Here is an 18,431-nt window from a genome sequence, read left to right as displayed (position 1 = left end):
CAAGGATACACATATACACAAATATATACACACAGACAAAGATACACACATACACACACACAGACAAAGATACACACATACACAAATATACACACACAGACACATAGACAAAGATGCACACGCACAAGCATGCACGGATGTACGCACACACACACATTTTTATCCACTGATAAAGAGTGAGCGAAGGTTCCTGTGCCTACCTCCAGAATGGGGCTCCAGTCGAGCACAGAAGAGCTCATGAACACCATTCCGTTACGAGACACGGTGGCAGGCGGGCGTTGTCGATGTTGTGGGGCTCAAACACGATCTTGCAGTTGGGGGCCATGGGGATCCTGTCTCCATTGGCCAGGGTCAGAGTCCTGTTGTCATCCAGTACAGAGTTGAGGTTCTCTATCCAGATAGCATCTACTGGTCCATCTAGTACTATCCAGATGTGCTCCCCTGCAGAGGAGAGAGACATTAGAACCAGTCTGCTTATTAAACTAATCAAAATAAACTATGGAGGATATTAGAGCATATTAGAATATCACTTTTAGTAAAACTATAGGGAAATGATACGGAAATTAATAGAAAGATATGAGAATATTGAAAAACATGGAAATGGTCTGCCCCTTTGTTCGACATGAATTTCATAGAGACTATACGGTATGCACTGTATGTGGGTTCATGCTCTAACATGTCTAATGCTTGAGTAAACTTGCATGTGTTGTCTCTACCTTCTTGCCCTTTGTGCTGTTGTCTACGCCGAATAATGTTTGTACCATGTTTTGTGCTGCTACCATGTTGTACTGCAGGGATGTTGTGTTGGTATCATGTTGTTGTCATGTTGTGTTGCTACCATGCTATGTTGTTGTCTTAGGTCTCTTTATGTAGTGGTGTCTCTCTTGTCATGATGTGTGTTTTCTCATACATACACATACATATATATACATACATATATATATACATATATATACATATATACATATATAGATATATATACATATACATATACATATATACATACATATATACATATATATACATATATACATACATATACATATATATACATATACATATGATATATATATACATATACATATATATACATATACATATGATATATATATACATATACATATATATACATATACATATACATACATATACATATACATATACATTTATACATATACATTTATACATATACATATACATATACATATATATATATATATATACATATATATATATATACATATATCCCAGCACCTGTCCCGCAGGAGGCCTTTTGCCTTTTGGTAGGCCGTCATTGTAAATAAGAATTTGTTCTTAACCGACTTGCCTAGTTAAATAAAAAAATACATGTGTAAAGCAAGGACCGTATAAGTCCAGGGTATTTCTTTCAAATTAATGTCACATGCACAAGCACAGTGAAATGCCTTTCTCGCAAACTCAAAACCCAACAATGCAATAATAATCAATAACAATGTATTACTCACAATAACAAGGCAGAACAAAAACACACAATATATAAAAATATGAAATAAGAGGTGTCCGTCTCACCTTTCTTGGCTCTCAGGGTCTTCCTCCACAGGGTAGAGAAGATGCCGTCAGTCCAGTCATTGGTAGCTACATCTAGACGGCCAAACATCTGAGGGGCGGTGATCGCTTTGGGGTTCATACGCATCTCTCTGTGTGGCTGGCCGCAGTCTGTGGGTGCAAACACACACACACACACATTTACTTAACACAACTTTTAGTTAAGTATGACTGCCATGGGGAAGTAAATAAGGTCAAAAAAGTCCAGGGTTTTGATGGGGATGTTTCTCACCTGTCATGGCTCTCATCAGGGTGTGAATGCAGGTGGTTTTTCCTGCTCCGCTGGGCCCCAGGGCCATCATGCCATGACGGACCCTCTGGGTCTCAAACAGCTGAATCACCTTCAGCTTCCATGGAGGGTGGCTGATCAGACCTGCCTCTGCCACCTACAGTATAGAGTACAATGGAAGACAGTGAGGGGAACTCTTCATGTTATGAGACCAGACTCCTCCACCTACAGTATGGAGAACAATGGAAGAGAGTGAGGGGAACTCTTCATGTTATGAGACCAGACTCCTCCACCTACAGTATGGAGAACAATGGAAGAGAGTGAGGGGAATTCTTCATGTTATGAGACCAGACTCCTCCACCTACAGTATGGAGAACAATGGAAGAGAGTGAGGGGAACTCTTCATGTTATGAGACCAGACTCCTCCACCTACAGTATGGAGAACAATGGAAGAGAGTGAGGGGAACTCTTCATGTTATGAGACCAGACTCCTCCACCTACAGTATGGAGAACAATGGAAGAGAGTGAGGGGAACTCTTCATGTTATGAGACCAGACTCCTCCACCTACAGTATGGAGAACAATGGAAGAGAGTGAGGGAATTCTTCATGTTATGAGACCAGACTCCTCCACCTACAGTATGGAGAACAATGGAAGAGAGTGAGGGGAACTCTTCATGTTATGAGACCAGACTCCTCCACCTACAGTATGGAGAACAATGGAAGAGAGTGAGGGGAATTCTTCATGTTATGAGACCAGACTCCTCCACCTACAGTATGGAGAACAATGGAAGACAGTGAGGGGAACTCTTCATGTTATGAGACCAGACTCCTCCACCTACAGTATGGAGAACAATGGAAGAGAGTGAGGGGAATTCTTCATGTTATGAGACCAGACTCCTCCACCTACAGTATGGAGAACAATGGAAGAGAGTGAGGGAATTCTTCATGTTATGAGACCAGACTCCTCCACCTACAGTATGGAGAACAATGGAAGAGAGTGAGGGGAACTCTTCATGTTATGAGACCAGACTCCTCCACCTACAGTATGGAGAACAATGGAAGAGAGTGAGGGGAATTCTTCATGTTATGAGACCAGACTCCTCCACCTACAGTATGGAGAACAATGGAAGAGAGTGAGGGGAACTCTTCATGTTATGAGACCAGACTCCTCCACCTACAGTATGGAGAACAATGGAAGACAGTGAGGTGAACTCTTCATGTTATGAGACCAGACTCCTCCACCTACAGTATGGAGAACAATGGAAGAGAGTGAGGGGAACTCTTCACGTTAATACAAATAAATCCTTACCTCACATTTAGATCGAAAAAGGGTTTTATGCTACTATGGTATTAAGGCTAATACCAAGACAGATTCATCCCTTAAACTCTGTATTATACTGTGGGGGTGGCATGTAGCCTTGCGCGTAAGAGCATTGGGCCAGTAACCAAAAGTTTGCTGGTTCGAATCCCTGAGGTGATGAGGTAAAAAAACATGTTGATGTGCCCTTGAACAAGGCATTGCTCATGTAAGTTGCCCTGGATGAGAGCATCTGCTAAATTACTCAAATGTACTGTAGGGAAATGGAGAAGAGATGGGTGGTGAGGAGAGGAGAGAACCAGTGTAAGGAGGAGGGTTATGAGAAACTACATGTAGATAGGCTTCAGAGTCAAAAACATGAGCTGGGTGTACAAAATTATTTTGTGTGGAGGTGCTGACTAACGGCGAATTAACCTTTTTTTAATTTGTTTATTTCACCTTTATTTAACCAGGTAGGCTAGTTGAGATTAAGTTCTCATTTACAACTGCGACCTGGCCAAGATAAAGCATAGCAGTGTGAACTGACAACAACACAGAGTTACACATGGAGTAAACAATAAAAAAGTCAATAACACAGTAGAAAAAAAGAGTCTATATACATTGTGTGCAAAAGGCATGAGGAGGTAGGCGAATAATTACAATTTAGCAGATTAACACTGGAGTGATAAATGATCAGATGGTCATGTGCAGGAAGATATACTGGTGTGCAAAAGAGCAGAAAAGTAAATAAATAAAAACAGTATGGGGATGAGGTAGGTAAATTGTTGGCTATTTACCGATAGACTATGTATATATATATAAGTAGTTGGTGATCCAGGCAAGGCAGTCATCCGAAAAACAGAGGCTACTGAGTCTGCCGATAAGAATATGGTGATTGACAGAGTCGAAAGCCTTGGCCAGGTCGATGAAGACGGCTGCACAGTACTGTCTTTTATCAATGGCGGTTATGATATCATTTAGTACCTTGACCGTGGCTGAGGTGCACCCGTGACCGGCTCGGAAACCAGATTGCACAGCGGAGAAGGTACGGTGCGATTCGAGATGGTCAGTGATATGTTTGTTGACTAGGCTTTCGAAGACCTTAGATAGGCAGGGCAGGATGGATATAGGTCTGTAACAGTTTGGGTCCAGGGTGTCTCCCCCTTTGAAGAGGGGGATGACTGCGGCAGCTTTCCAATCCTTGGGGATCTCAGACAATATGAAAGAGAGGTTGAACAGGCTGGTAATAGGGGTTGCGACAATGGCGGCGGATAGTTTCAGAGATAGAGGGTCCAGATTGTCAAGACCAGCTGATTTGTACGGGTCCAGGTTTTGCAGCTCTTTCAGAACATCTGCTATCTGGATTTGGGTAAAACAGAAGCTGGGGAGGCTTGGGTAAGTAGCTGCGGGGGGGTGCTCGGCTGTTGGCCGAGGCTGGAGTAGCCAGCCATTGAGAAATGCTTGTTGAAGTTTTCGATTATCATGGATTTATCAGTGGTGACCGTGTTACCTATCCTCAGTGCAGTGGGCAGCTGGGAGGAGGTGCTCTTGTTCTCCATGGACTTTACAGTGTCCCAGAACCTTTTGGAGTTAGAGCTACAGGATGCAAATTTCTGCTTGAAAAAGCTGGCCTTTGCTTTCCTGACTGACTGCGTGTATTGGTTCCTGACTTCCCTGAACAGTTGCATATCGCGGGGAGTATTCGATGCTATTGCAGTCCGCCACAGGATGTTTTTGTGCTGGTCGAGGGCAGTCAGGTCTGGAGTGAACCAAGGGCTGTATCTGTTCTTAGTTCTGCATTTTTTGAACAGAGCATACTTATCTAAGATGGTGAGGAAGTTACTTTTAAAGAATGACCAGGCATCCTCAACTGACGGGATGAGGTCAATATCCTTCCAGGATACTCGGGCCAGGTCGATTAGAAAGGCCGGCTCGCAGAAGTGTTTTAGGGAGCATTTGACAGTGATGAGGGGTGGTCGTTTGACTGCGGGCCCGTAGCGGATACAGGCAATGAGGCAGTGATCGCTGAGATCCTGATTGAAGACAGCGGAGGTGTATTTGGAGGGCCAGTTGGTCAGGATGACATCTATGAGGGTGCCCTTGTTTACAGATTTAAGGTTGTACCTGGTGGGTTCCTTGATGATTTGTGTGAGATTGAGGGCATCTAGCTTAGATTGTAGGACTGCCGGGGTGTTAAGCATATCCCAGTTTAGGTCACCTAACAGAACAAACTCTGAAGCTAGATGGGGGCGATCAATTCACAAATGGTGTCCAGGGCACAGCAGGGAGCTGAGGGGGGTCGGTAGCAGTCATTTTAAAAATTAGTAGTTCTAACTGTTTGGGTATGGACCTGGAAAGTATGATATTACTTTGCAGGCCATCTCTGCAGTAGACTGCAACTCCGCCCCCTTTGGCAGTTCTATCTTGACGGAAAATGTTATAGTTGGGTATGGAAATCTCAGAATTTTTGGTGGCCTTCCTAAGCCAGGATTCAGACACGGCAAGAACATCAGGGTTGGCAGAGTGTGCTAAAGCAGTGAGTAAAACAAACTTAGGGAGGAGGCTTCTGATGTTGACATGCATGAAACCAAGGTTTTTTCAGATCACAGAAGTCAACAAATGAGGGTGCCTGGGGACATGCAGGGCCTTGGTTTACCTCCACATCACCCGCGGAACAAAGGAGTAGTATGAGGGTGCGGCTAAAGACTATCAAAATTGGTCGCCTCGAGCGTTGGGGACAAAGAATAAAAGGAGCAGATTTCTGGGCGTGGTAGAATATATTTAGGGCATAATGCGCAGACAGGGGTATGGTGGGGTGCGGGTACAGCGGAGGTAAGCCCAGGCACTGGGTGATGATAAGAGAGGTTGTATCTCTGGACATGCTGGTTGTAATGGGTGAGGTCACCGCATGTGTGGGAGGTGGTACAAAGGAGGTATCAGAGGTATGAAGAGTGGAACTAGGGGCTCCATTGTAAACTAAAACAATGATAACTAACCTGAGCAACAGTATACAAGGCATATTGACATTTGAGAGAGACATACAGCAAGGCATAAAGTAATCGCAGGTGTTGAATGGGAGAGCTAGCTAAAACAACAGGTGAGACAACAACAGCTAATCAGATAACACAACAACAGCAACCTTAAACTCAAAATAAAATAAAGAGAGTCGCACACTCCATGTATAAACTCCCAGTCATTTATTGGGTCAATTATTTTTTATAGTTTATAGACTTCAGAGTAACAGGGAGAATTTTCAAACTTAATGTAAAGGGATTATGTTATATAAAATGTTCTCTCACCTGTTTGTCGATAGCTGTCTCCAGCTCTGAGAAGCATGCTTTATCCAGCTGGATCCCAGGGAAGAGGTCCTCTATCAGGCTGAGGAACAACGGCTCATCTTCATCTATCTGTCAACACATATATTATTATGTCAGTGAAGTCAGTATTATGTCACACACATATAGTATTATGTCAGTGAAGTCCGTATTATGTCACACACATATAGTATTATGTCAGTGAAGTCCGTATTATGTCACACACATATAGTATTATGTCAGTGAAGTCCGTATTATGTCACACACATATAGTATTATGTCAGTGAAGTCCGTATTATGTCACACACATATAGTATTATGTCAGTGAAGTCCGTATTATGTCACACACATATAGTATTATGTCAGTGAAGTCCGTATTATGTCACACACATATAGTATTATGTCAGTGAAGTCCGTATTATGTCACACACATATCATATAGTATTATGTCAGTGACGTTAACCACGATGCCACTTCTGTTATGTTGCACCTCACTGAAGATGAAATCATTATTCATGTATTACAGAATAGTATATGAAAATAACAATAATTCTGCTTAAAAAAATTGCTTTTCTAAAATGGCAGTTGATTTTGAGGAGAACGGCAGTTGATTTCGAGGAGAATGTCCTGTATATTTGAGTGACTGTACTCACCAGCTTGGACAGGTTCATATCTCTGAGAACCCTCATGACGATGGTAGATTCTGTGTCATTGGGGTTTGCTCGTTTCACCGCCCCCAGTATTCGCAGAACTGACAAAATGTTTCGCAGTCCAAAGTCATAATGCACCTTAAAAACAGAGTGAACCCAACATGGACTGTATGGAAATCAAACTATGAACTACAGAAAGATCATAATCAACACATACATGGACAGTTAACTTGTTTTTATACTGAACAAAAAATATGAACGCAACATGTAAAGTGTTGGTTCTATGTTTCCTGAGCTGAAATAAAAGATCCCAGAAATTGTTCATAGACCAAAGAAAAAATGCATTTCTCTCACATTTGTGCACAAATGCGTTTACATCCCTGTTAGTGACCATTTCTCTGTGATAATCCATCCACCTGACATGTGGTATGTCAATTCCCTCTAAAGGGATTTGAGACTTGGATGATACACCTTTAAATAACCTTTCACTTAACTTGATTGTTTACTCATATGGAACTACTAAAATGTATAGCGTTGCATGTTCAGCTCTCATTGAAATACCTACAGTAGTTACATTTCATTTCACAGCTGACCTGCTTGGAGAGTTGCTCCTCACACAGTTTGTAGAGAGTGAAGAACTTCCTGGCCAGCTCTATGTTGTCTATGAAGCCACAGCTGGCCAGCTTGACCCGGATGATGATCTGACGGTCTGGGACCATCATGGCCACTGAGCGGAAGTTGATCTTCAGGTTCTCTGGAAGCTCCTGACGACCTGCGTAGCCCGGGTTCTGATTGGGGAAAAAACATTTATTAATCAAATCTTTATTTAACCAGGTGAGTCTGTTAAGAATAAAAAGCTAAACAAAGTCTATGACTAACATCCTCTAAGTAATAATAAACCTTGTCTGATTTGGACTATTTTCAGTTAATCTTCTTTGAGACAAGAATTCACTATTCCTTTCAGAAGTACTTTAAATGAAGCTCTACTTGGCAAAGCGTTTGTGAAGGGGTTTCTACAGGGAATAGTTTATAGACTGCTAATAATAATAATAACCATAGTCAGGAAGATGCCGAATTCGGGATTCATTTCCACGTTGTCTCCGTTGGTGAAGATGAAGTTCTTGCGGCGCTCCTTCTTGCAGGTAAGCACGATGGCGATCTGCTGGGCCGCCACGGAGAGCACTGATAGGTCGATACGGTTGAACTCATCAAAACAGCCCCACGAGCCCGACTGGGCTAGGCCTGTCAATCAACACAACATTACACATCACTCTTCACATTGAACTCCTCATTCAAAACAATCCCAAGAGCCCGACCTGTCAATCAACACAACATTACACATCACTCTTCACATTGAACTCCTCATTCAAAACAACCCCAAGAGCCTGACCTGTCAATCAACACAACATTACACATCACTCTTCACATTGAACTCCTCATTCAAAACAACCCCAAGAGCCTGACCTGTCAATCAACACAACATTACACATCAGTCTTCACATTGAACTCCTCATTCAAAACAACCCCAAGAGCCCGACCTGTCAATCAACACAACATTACACATCACTCTTCACATTGAACTCCTCATTCAAAACAACCCCAAGAGCCTGACCTGTCAATCAACACAACATTACACATCACTCTTCACATTGAACTCCTCATTCAAAACAACCCCAAGAGCCCGACCTGTCAATCAACACAACATTACACATCACTCTTCACATTGAACTCCTCATTCAAAACAACCCCAAGAGCCTGACCTGTCAATCAACACAACATTACACATCACTCTTCACATTGAACTCCTCATTCAAAACAACCCCAAGAGCCTGACCTGTCAATCAACACAACATTACACTGTTCATTAGGTTCAGGTTGAGATCATCATTCTCTTCACAGTAATATGAGTGACATCTTATATAGCCTATAATCGCCACAAATCATATACGTTTTGTTTGTACTGGATATCCAACTCCTATGGTCATTGCCATGCAAACGGCACAGGAGTTGGCAAGAGAGCAGAAATGTATTTGGGACCAGGCAATATGAGTAGAAGCTCCTACCTTTAAAGATCCTCCCCAGTCCTCTGAAGTCCATCTGGTCGGAGCAGTTGAAGACCACCACGTACTTCCCCAGGCAGCGGCCCATGTCTTTAGTGGTCTCAGTCTTCCCCGTCCCTGCAGGGCCGGCCGGGGCTCCTCCCATACTCATCCCCAGAGCCTGGGCCAGTGTGATGTAGCACCTGGGACAAACACACACCAAGGAAAAGGTACATCCAGGATAATCACCCAAAGATATTCAATGTGATACACCATACACTTGTGGGCACTAAAAAGTTAGGCTGGGCCATGGTACTGGCAGTTAGTCCCTACCTGTCAGTAAGAGATGTGAAGATTAGTTAGTCCCTGTCAGTGGGAGGGGTGATGACTAGTTAGTCCCTACCTGTCAGTAAGAGATGTGAAGATTAGTTAGTCCCTGTCAGTGGGAGGGGTGATGACTAGTTAGTCCCTACCTGTCAGTGGGAGGGGTGATGACTAGTTAGTCCCTACCTGTCAGTAAGAGATGTGAAGATTAGTTAGTCCCTGTCAGTGGGAGGGGTGATGACTAGTTAGTCCCTACCTGTCAGTGGGAGGGGTGATGCCTAGTTAGTCCCTACCTGTCAGTGGGAGGGGTGATGACTAGTTAGTCCCTACCTGTCAGTAAGAGATGTGAAGATTAGTTAGTCCCTGTCAGTCAGAGGGGTAATGACTAGTTAGTCCCTACCTGTCAGTGGGAGGGGTGATGACTAGTTAGTCCCTACCTGTCAGTGGGAGGGGTGATGACTAGTTAGTCCCTACCTGTCAGTGGGAGGGGTGATGACTAGTTAGTCCCTACCTGTCAGTGGGAGGGGTGATGACTAGTTAGTCCCTACCTGTCAGTAAGAGATGTGAAGATTAGTTAGTCCCTGTCAGTCAGAGGGGTGATGACTAGTTAGTCCCTACCTGTCAGTGGGAGGGGTAATGACTAGTTAGTCCCTACCTGTCAGTAAGAGATGTGAAGATTAGTTAGTCCCTGTCAGTCAGAGGGGTGATGACTAGTTAGTCCCTACCTGTCAGTAAGAGATGTGAAGATTAGTTAGTCCCTGTCAGTCAGAGGGGTGATGACAAGTTAGTCCCTACCTGTCAGTGGGAGGGGTAATGACTAGTTAGTCCCTACCTGTCAGTAAGAGATGTGAAGATTAGTTAGTCCCTGTCAGTCAGAGGGGTGATGACTAGTTAGTCCCTACCTGTCAGTGGGAGGGGTAATGACTAGTTAGTCCCTACCTGTCAGTAAGAGATGTGAAGATTAGTTAGTCCCTGTCAGTCAGAGGGATGATGACTAGTTAGTCCCTACCTGTCAGTGGGAGGGGTAATGACTAGTTAGTCCCTACCTGTCAGTAAGAGATGTGAAGATTAGTTAGTCCCTGTCAGTCAGAGGGGTGATGACTAGTTAGTCCCTACCTGTCAGTGGGAGGGGTAATGACTAGTTAGTCCCTACCTGTCAGTCAGAGGGGTGATGACTAGTTAGTCCCTACCTGTCAGTGGGAGGGGTAATGACTAGTTAGTCCCTACCTGTCAGTCAGAGGGGTGATGCCTAGTTAGTCCCTACCTGTCAGTGGGAGGGGTAATGACTAGTTAGTCCCTACCTGTCAGTGAGGGGTAATGGGTCCCTACCTGGTGATGACTAGTTAGTCCCTACCTGTCAGTCAGAGGGGTGATGCCTAGTTAGTCCCTACCTGTCAGTGGGAGGGGTAATGACTAGTTAGTCCCTACCTGTCAGTCAGAGGGGTGATGCCTAGTTAGTCCCTACCTGTCAGTCAGAGGGGTGATGACTAGTTAGTCCCTACCTGTCAGTGAGAGGGGTGATGCCTAGTTAGTCCCTACCTGTCAGTGAGAGGGGTGATGCCTAGTTAGTCCCTACCTGTCAGTGAGAGGGGTGATGCCTGTTATCCCTACCTGTCAGTCACAGGGGATGAGTTAGTCCCTACCTGTCAGTGAGTCCTACCTGTCAGTGAGAGGGGTGATGGTTAGTCCCTACCTGTCAGTGAGAGGGGTGATGACTAGTTAGTCCCTACCTGTCAGTAAGGGGTGATGAGTGTCCCTACCTGTCAAGAGGGGTGATGCCTAGTTAGTCCCTACCTGTCAGTCAGAGGGGTGATGACTAGTTAGTCCCTACCTGTCAGTGGGAGGGGTGAATGACTAGTTAGTCCCTACCTGTCAGTAAGAGAGATGTGAAGATCCCTGTCAGTCAGAGGGGTGATGACTAGTTAGACCTGTCAGTGGGAGGGGTGATGACTAGTTAGTCCCTACCTGTCAGTCAGAGGGGTGATGACTAGTTAGTCCCTACCTGTCAGTGGGAGGGGTGATGACTAGTTAGTCCCTACCTGTCAGTCAGAGGGGTGATGCCTAGTTAGTCCCTACCTGTCAGTGGGAGGGGTGATGACTAGTTAGTCCCTACCTGTCAGTGAGAGGGGTGATGACTAGTTAGTCCCTACCTGTCAGTGAGAGGGGTGATGACTAGTTAGTCCCTACCTGTCAGTGGGAGGGGTGATGACTAGTTAGTCCCTACCTGTCAGTCAGAGGGGTGATGCCTAGTTAGTCCCTACCTGTCAGTGGAGGGGTGATGACTAGTTAGTCCCTACCTGTCAGTGTCCCTACCTGTCAGTGAGAGGGTGATGCCTAGTTAGTCCCTACCTGTCAGTGAGAGGGGTGATGCCTAGTTAGTCCCTACCTGTCAGTGAGAGGGGTGATGCCTAGTTAGTCCCTACCTGTCAGTCAGAGGGGTGATGCCTAGTTAGTCCCTACCTGTCAGTGAGAGGGGATGATGAGTTAGTCCCTACCTGTCAGTGAGAGGGGTGATGACTAGTTAGTCCCTACCTGTCAGTCAGAGGGGGTGATGACTAGTTAGTCCCTACCTGTCAGTGAGAGGGGTGATGCCTAGTTAGTCCCTACCTGTCAGTGAGAGGGGTGATGTCCTAGTTAGTCCCTACCTGTCAGTGAGAGGGGTGATGACTAGTTAGTCCCTACCTGTCAGTGAGGGGTGATGACTAGTTAGTCCCTACCTGTCAGTCAGAGGGGTGATGACTAGTTAGTCCCTACCTGTCAGTCAGAGGAGGGGTGATGCCTAGTTAGTCCCTACCTGTCAGTGAGAGGGGTGATGACTAGTTAGTCCCTACCTGTCAGTGAGAGGGGTGATGACTAGTTAGTCCTACCTGTCAGTGGGAGGGGATGATGACTAGTTAGTCCCTACCTGTCAGTGGGAGGGGTGATGACTAGTTAGTCCCTACCTGTCAGTGGGAGGGGTGATGACTAGTTAGTCCCTACCTGTCAGTGAGAGGGTCAGTGATGACTAGTTAGTCCCTACCTGTCAGTGAGAGGGGTGATGACTAGTTAGTCCCTACCTGTCAGTGGGGGGGGTGATGACTAGTTAGTCCCTACCTGTCAGTGAGAGGGGTGATGAGGGGTGATGACTAGTTAGTCCCTACCTGTCAGTGAGAGGGGTGATGACTAGTTAGTCCCTACCTGTCAGTGAGAGGGGTGATGACTAGTTAGTCCCTACCTGTCAGTGATGAGGGTCAGTGATGACTAGTTAGTCCCTACCTGTCAGTGGGAGGGGTGATGACTAGTTAGTCCCTACCTGTCAGTGGGAGGGGTGATGACTAGTTAGTCCCTACCTGTCAGTGAGAGGGGTGATGACTAGTTAGTCCCTACCTGTCAGTGGGAGGGGTGATGCCCCTAGTTAGTCCCTACCTGTCAGTGGGAGGGGTGATGACTAGTTAGTCCCTACCTGTCAGTGGGAGGGGTGATGACTAGTTAGTCCCTACCTGTCAGTGGGAGGGGTGATGACTAGTTAGTCCCTACCTGTCAGTGGGAGGGTGGGAGGGGTGAGACTAGTTAGTGATGACTAGTTAGTCCCTGTCAGTCAGTGGGAGGGGTGATGACTAGTTAGTCCCTACCTGTCAGTAAGAGATGTGAAGATTAGTTAGTCCCTGTCAGTCAGAGGGGTAATGACTAGTTAGTCCCTACCTGTCAGTAAGAGATGTGAAGATTAGTTAGTCCCTACCTGTCAGTCAGAGGGGTGATGACTAGTTAGTCCCTACCTGTCAGTGGGAGGGGTAATGACTAGTTAGTCCCTACCTGTCAGTAAGAGATGTGAAGATTAGTTAGTCCCTGTCAGTCAGAGGGGTGATGACTAGTTAGTCCCTACCTGTCAGTGGGAGGGGTAATGACTAGTTAGTCCCTAACTGTCAGTAAGAGATGTGAAGATTAGTTAGTCCCTGTCAGTCAGAGGGGTGATGACTAGTTAGTCCCTACCTGTCAGTGGGAGGGGTAATGACTAGTTAGTCCCTACCTGTCAGTCAGAGGGGTGATGACTAGTTAGTCCCTACCTGTCAGTGGGAGGGGTAATGACTAGTTAGTCCCTACCTGTCAGTAAGAGATGTGAAGATTAGTTAGTCCCTGTCAGTCAGAGGGGTGATGACTAGTTAGTCCCTACCTGTCAGTGGGAGGGGTAATGACTAGTTAGTCCCTACCTGTCAGTAAGAGATGTGAAGATTAGTTAGTCCCTGTCAGTCAGAGGGGTGATGACTAGTTAGTCCCTACCTGTCAGTGGGAGGGGTAATGACTAGTTAGTCCCTAACTGTCAGTAAGAGATGTGAAGATTAGTTAGTCCCTGTCAGTCAGAGGGGTGATGACTAGTTAGTCCCTACCTGTCAGTGGGAGGGGTAATGACTAGTTAGTCCCTACCTGTCAGTCAGTCAGGGGTGATGACTAGTTAGTCCCTACCTGTCAGTGGGAGGGGTGATGCCTAGTTAGTCCCTACCTGTCAGTGGGAGGGGTGATGACTAGTTAGTCCCTACCTGTCAGTCAGAGGGAGGGGTGATGCCTAGTTAGTCCCTACCTGTCAGTCAGAGGGGTGATGACTAGTTAGTCCCTACCTGTCAGTGAGAGGGGTGATGCCTAGTTAGTCCCTACCTGTCAGTGAGAGGGGTGATGCCTAGTTAGTCCCTACCTGTCAGTGAGAGGGGTGATGCCTAGTTAGTCCCTACCTGTCAGTGAGAGGGATGATGCCAGTAGTTAGTCCCTACCTGTCAGTCAGAGGGGTGATGCCTAGTTAGTCCCTACCTGTCAGTGAGAGGGGTGATGACTAGTTAGTCCCTACCTGTCAGTGAGAGGGGTGATGACTAGTTAGTCCCTACCTGTCAGTCAGAGGGGTGATGCCTAGTTAGTCCCTACCTGTCAGTCAGAGGGGTGATGCCTAGTTAGTCCCTACCTGTCAGTGAGAGGGGTGATGCCTAGTTAGTCCCTACCTGTCAGTCAGAGGGGTGATGCCTAGTTAGTCCCTACCTGTCAGTGAGGGGTGATGCCTAGTTAGTCCCTACCTGTCAGTCAGAGGGGTGATGACTAGTTAGTCCCTACCTGTCAGTCAGAGGGGTGATGCCCCTAGTTAGTCCCTACCTGTCAGTCAGAGGGGTGATGACTAGTTAGTCCCTACCTGTCAGTGAGAGGGGTGATGACTAGTTAGTCCCTACCTGTCAGTGGGAGGGGTGAGTGATGACTAGTTAGTCCCTACCTGTCAGTGAGGGGTGATGGGGTGATGACTAGTTAGTCCCTACCTGTCAGTGGGAGGGGTGATGATGAGTCCCTACCTGTCAGTCCCTACCTGTCAGTGGGAGGGGTGATGACTAGTTAGTCCCTACCTGTCAGTGAGAGGGTCCCTACCTGTCAGTGAGAGGGGTGATGACTAGTTAGTCCCTACCTGTCAGTGAGAGGGGTGATGACTAGTTAGTCCCTACCTGTCAGTGAGAGGGGTGATGACCCCTACCTGTCAGTGGGAGGGGTGATGACTAGTTAGTCCCTACCTGTCAGTGAGAGGGGTGATGACTAGTTAGTCCCTACCTGTCAGTGGGAGGGGTGATGACTAGTTAGTCCCTACCTGTCAGTCAGTTAGGTCAGTGTGATGACCTAGTTAGTCCCTACCTGTCAGTGGGAGGGGTGATGACTAGTTAGTCCCTACCTGTCAGTCAGAGGGTCCTAGTTAGTCCCTACCTGTCAGTGGGAGGGGTGATGACTAGTTAGTCCCTACCTGTCAGTAAGAGATGTGAAGATTAGTTAGTCCCTGTCAGTCAGAGGGGTGATGACTAGTTAGTCCCTACCTGTCAGTGGGAGGGGTAATGACTAGTTAGTCCCTACCTGTCAGTAAGAGATGTGAAGATTAGTTAGTCCCTGTCAGTCAGAGGGGTGATGACTAGTTAGTCCCTACCTGTCAGTGGGAGGGGTGATGCCTAGTTAGTCCCTACCTGTCAGTGAGAGGGGTGATGACTAGTTAGTCCCTACCTGTCAGTGAGAGGGGTGATGACTAGTTAGTCCCTACCTGTCAGTGAGAGGGGTGATGACTAGTTAGTCCCTACCTGTCAGTAAGAGGGGTGATGACTAGTTAGTCCCTACCTGTCAGTGAGAGGGGTGATGACTAGTTAGTCCCTACCTGTCAGTGGGAGGGGTGATGACTAGTTAGTCCCTACCTGTCAGTGGGAGGGGTGATGACTAGTTAGTCCCTACCTGTCAGTGAGAGGGGTGATGACTAGTTAGTCCCTACCTGTCAGTGGGAGGGGTGATGACTAGTTAGTCCCTACCTGTCAGTGGGAGGGGTGATGACTAGTTAGTCCCTACCTGTCAGTAAGAGATGTGAAGATTAGTTAGTCCCTGTCAGTCAGAGGGGTAATGACTAGTTAGTCCCTACCTGTCAGTAAGAGATGTGAAGATTAGGTAGTCCCTGTCAGTCAGAGGGGTGATGACTAGTTAGTCCCTACCTGTCAGTGGGAGGGGTAATGACTAGTTAGTCCCTACCTGTCAGTAAGAGATGTGAAGATTAGTTAGTCCCTGTCAGTCAGAGGGGTGATGACTAGTTAGTCCCTACCTGTCAGTGGGAGGGGTAATGACTAGTTAGTCCCTAACTGTCAGTAAGAGATGTGAAGATTAGTTAGTCCCTGTCAGTCAGAGGGGTGATGACTAGTTAGTCCCTACCTGTCAGTGGGAGGGTCCCTACCTGTCAATGACTAGTTAGTCCCTACCTGTCAGTCAGAGGGGTGATGACTAGTTAGTCCCTACCTGTCAGTGGGAGGGGTAATGACTAGTTAGTCCCTACCTGTCAGTAAGAGATGTGAAGATTAGTTAGTCCCTGTCAGTCAGAGGGGTGATGACTAGTTAGTCCCTACCTGTCAGTGGGAGGGGTAATGACTAGTTAGTCCCTACCTGTCAGTAAGAGATGTGAAGATTAGTTAGTCCCTGTCAGTCAGAGGGGTGATGACTAGTTAGTCCCTACCTGTCAGTGGGAGGGGTAATGACTAGTTAGTCCCTAACTGTCAGTAAGAGATGTTAGAAGATTGACTAGTTAGTCCCTACCTGTCAGTGGAGGGGTGATGACTAGTTAGTCCCTACCTGTCAGTCAGAGGGGTGATGACTAGTTAGTCCCTACCTGTCAGTGGGAGGGGTAATGACTAGAGGGGTGATGACTAGTTAGTCCCTACCTGTCAGTGGGAGGGGTGATGACTAGTTAGTCCCTACCTGTCAGTGGGGGGTGATGCCTAGTTAGTCCCTACCTGTCAGTGAGAGGGGTGATGCCTAGTTAGTCCCTACCTGTCAGTGAGAGGGGTGATGCCCCTACCTGTCAGTAGTCCCCCTACCTGTCAGTGAGAGGGGTGATGCCTAGTTAGTCCCTACCTGTCAGTGAGAGGGGTGATGCCTAGTTAGTCCCTACCTGTCAGTCAGAGGGGTGATGCCTGGGGTTAGTCCCTACCTGTCAGTAGTGATGCCCCCTACCTGTCAGTCAGAGGGGTGATGCCTAGTTAGTCCCTACCTGTCAGTGAGAGGGGTGATGACTAGTTAGTCCCTACCTGTCAGTCAGAGGGGTGATGACTAGTTAGTCCCTACCTGTCAGTCAGAGGGGTGATGACTAGTTAGTCCCTACCTGTCAGTCAGAGGGGTGATGACTAGTTAGTCCCTACCTGTCAGTCAGAGGGGTGATGCCTAGTTAGTCCCTACCTGTCAGTGATGCCAGAGTCCCTACCTGTCAGGGTGATGCCTAGTTAGTCCCTACCTGTCAGTGAGAGGGGTGATGCCTAGTTAGTCCCTACCTGTCAGTGAGAGGGGTGATGCCTAGTTAGTCCCTACCTGTCAGTGAGAGGGGTGATGCCTAGTTAGTCCCTACCTGTCAGTCAGAGGGGTGATGAGTCAGTGAGGGGTGATGCCTAGTTAGTCCCTACCTGTCAGTGAGAGGGGTGATGCCTAGTTAGTCCCTACCTGTCAGTGAGAGGGGTGATGCCTAGTTAGTCCCTACCTGTCAGTGAGAGGGGTGATGCCTAGTTAGTCCCTACCTGTCAGTGAGAGGGGTGATGCCCCTAGTTAGTCCCTACCTGTCAGTGAGAGGGGTGATGCCTAGTTAGTCCCTACCTGTCAGTGAGGGGGGTGATGCCTAGTTAGTCCCTACCTGTCAGTGAGAGGGGTGATGCCTAGTTAGTCCCTACCTGTCAGTGTCCCTAGTCAGTCAGGGGTGATGCCTAGTTAGTCCCTACCTGTCAGTGAGAGGGGTGATGCCTAGTTAGTCCCTACCTGTCAGTCCCTAGTTAGTCCCTACCTGTCAGTCAGAGGGGTGATGCCTAGTTAGTCCCTACCTGTCAGTCAGTCCCTACCTGTCAGTGGAGGGGTGATGCCTTTAGTCCCTACCTGTCAGTCAGAGGGGTGATGCCTAGTTAGTCCCTACCTGTCAGTGAGAGGGTGATGCCTAGTTAGTCCCTACCTGTCAGTCAGAGGGGTGATGACTAGTTAGTCCCTACCTGTCAGTCAGAGGGGTGATGCCTAGTTAGTCCCTACCTGTCAGTCAGAGGGGTGATGCCTTAGTCCCTACCTGTCAGTGAGAGGGGTGATGACTAGTTAGTCCCTACCTGTCAGTGGGAGGGGTGATGACTAGTTAGTCCCTACCTGTCAGTGAGAGGGGTGATGAGGGGTGATGACTAGTTAGTCCCTACCTGTCAGTGGGAGGGGTGATGACTAGTTAGTCCCTACCTGTCAGTGGGAGGGGTGATGACTAGTTAGTCCCTACCTGTCAGTGGGAGGGGTGATGACTAGTTAGTCCCTACCTGTCAGTGAGAGGGGTGATGACTAGTTAGTCCCTACCTGTCAGTGAGAGGGGTGATGACTAGTTAGTCCCTACCTGTCAGTGGGAGGGGTGATGACTAGTTAGTCCCTACCTGTCAGTGGGAGGGGTGATGACTAGTTAGTCCCTACCTGTCAGTGAGAGGGGTGATGACTAGTTAGTCCCTACCTGTCAGTGGGAGGGGTGA

The 18,431-nt window shown here is 47.1% G+C and overlaps 1 pseudogene; it reads right to left on the bottom strand.

The window, feature by feature from the left end:
- LOC123997312 overlaps nt 1-18,431 on the bottom strand; it is a 91,973-nt pseudogene that overhangs the window by 35,537 nt on the left and 38,005 nt on the right.

This window comes from Oncorhynchus gorbuscha, linkage group LG15, assembly GCF_021184085.1.
Source record: "Oncorhynchus gorbuscha isolate QuinsamMale2020 ecotype Even-year linkage group LG15, OgorEven_v1.0, whole genome shotgun sequence".
NCBI lineage: Eukaryota > Metazoa > Chordata > Actinopteri > Salmoniformes > Salmonidae > Oncorhynchus > Oncorhynchus gorbuscha.
Note: the sequence above shows the minus strand (reverse complement) of the source record. Positions and strands in the feature narration are given on the sequence as shown.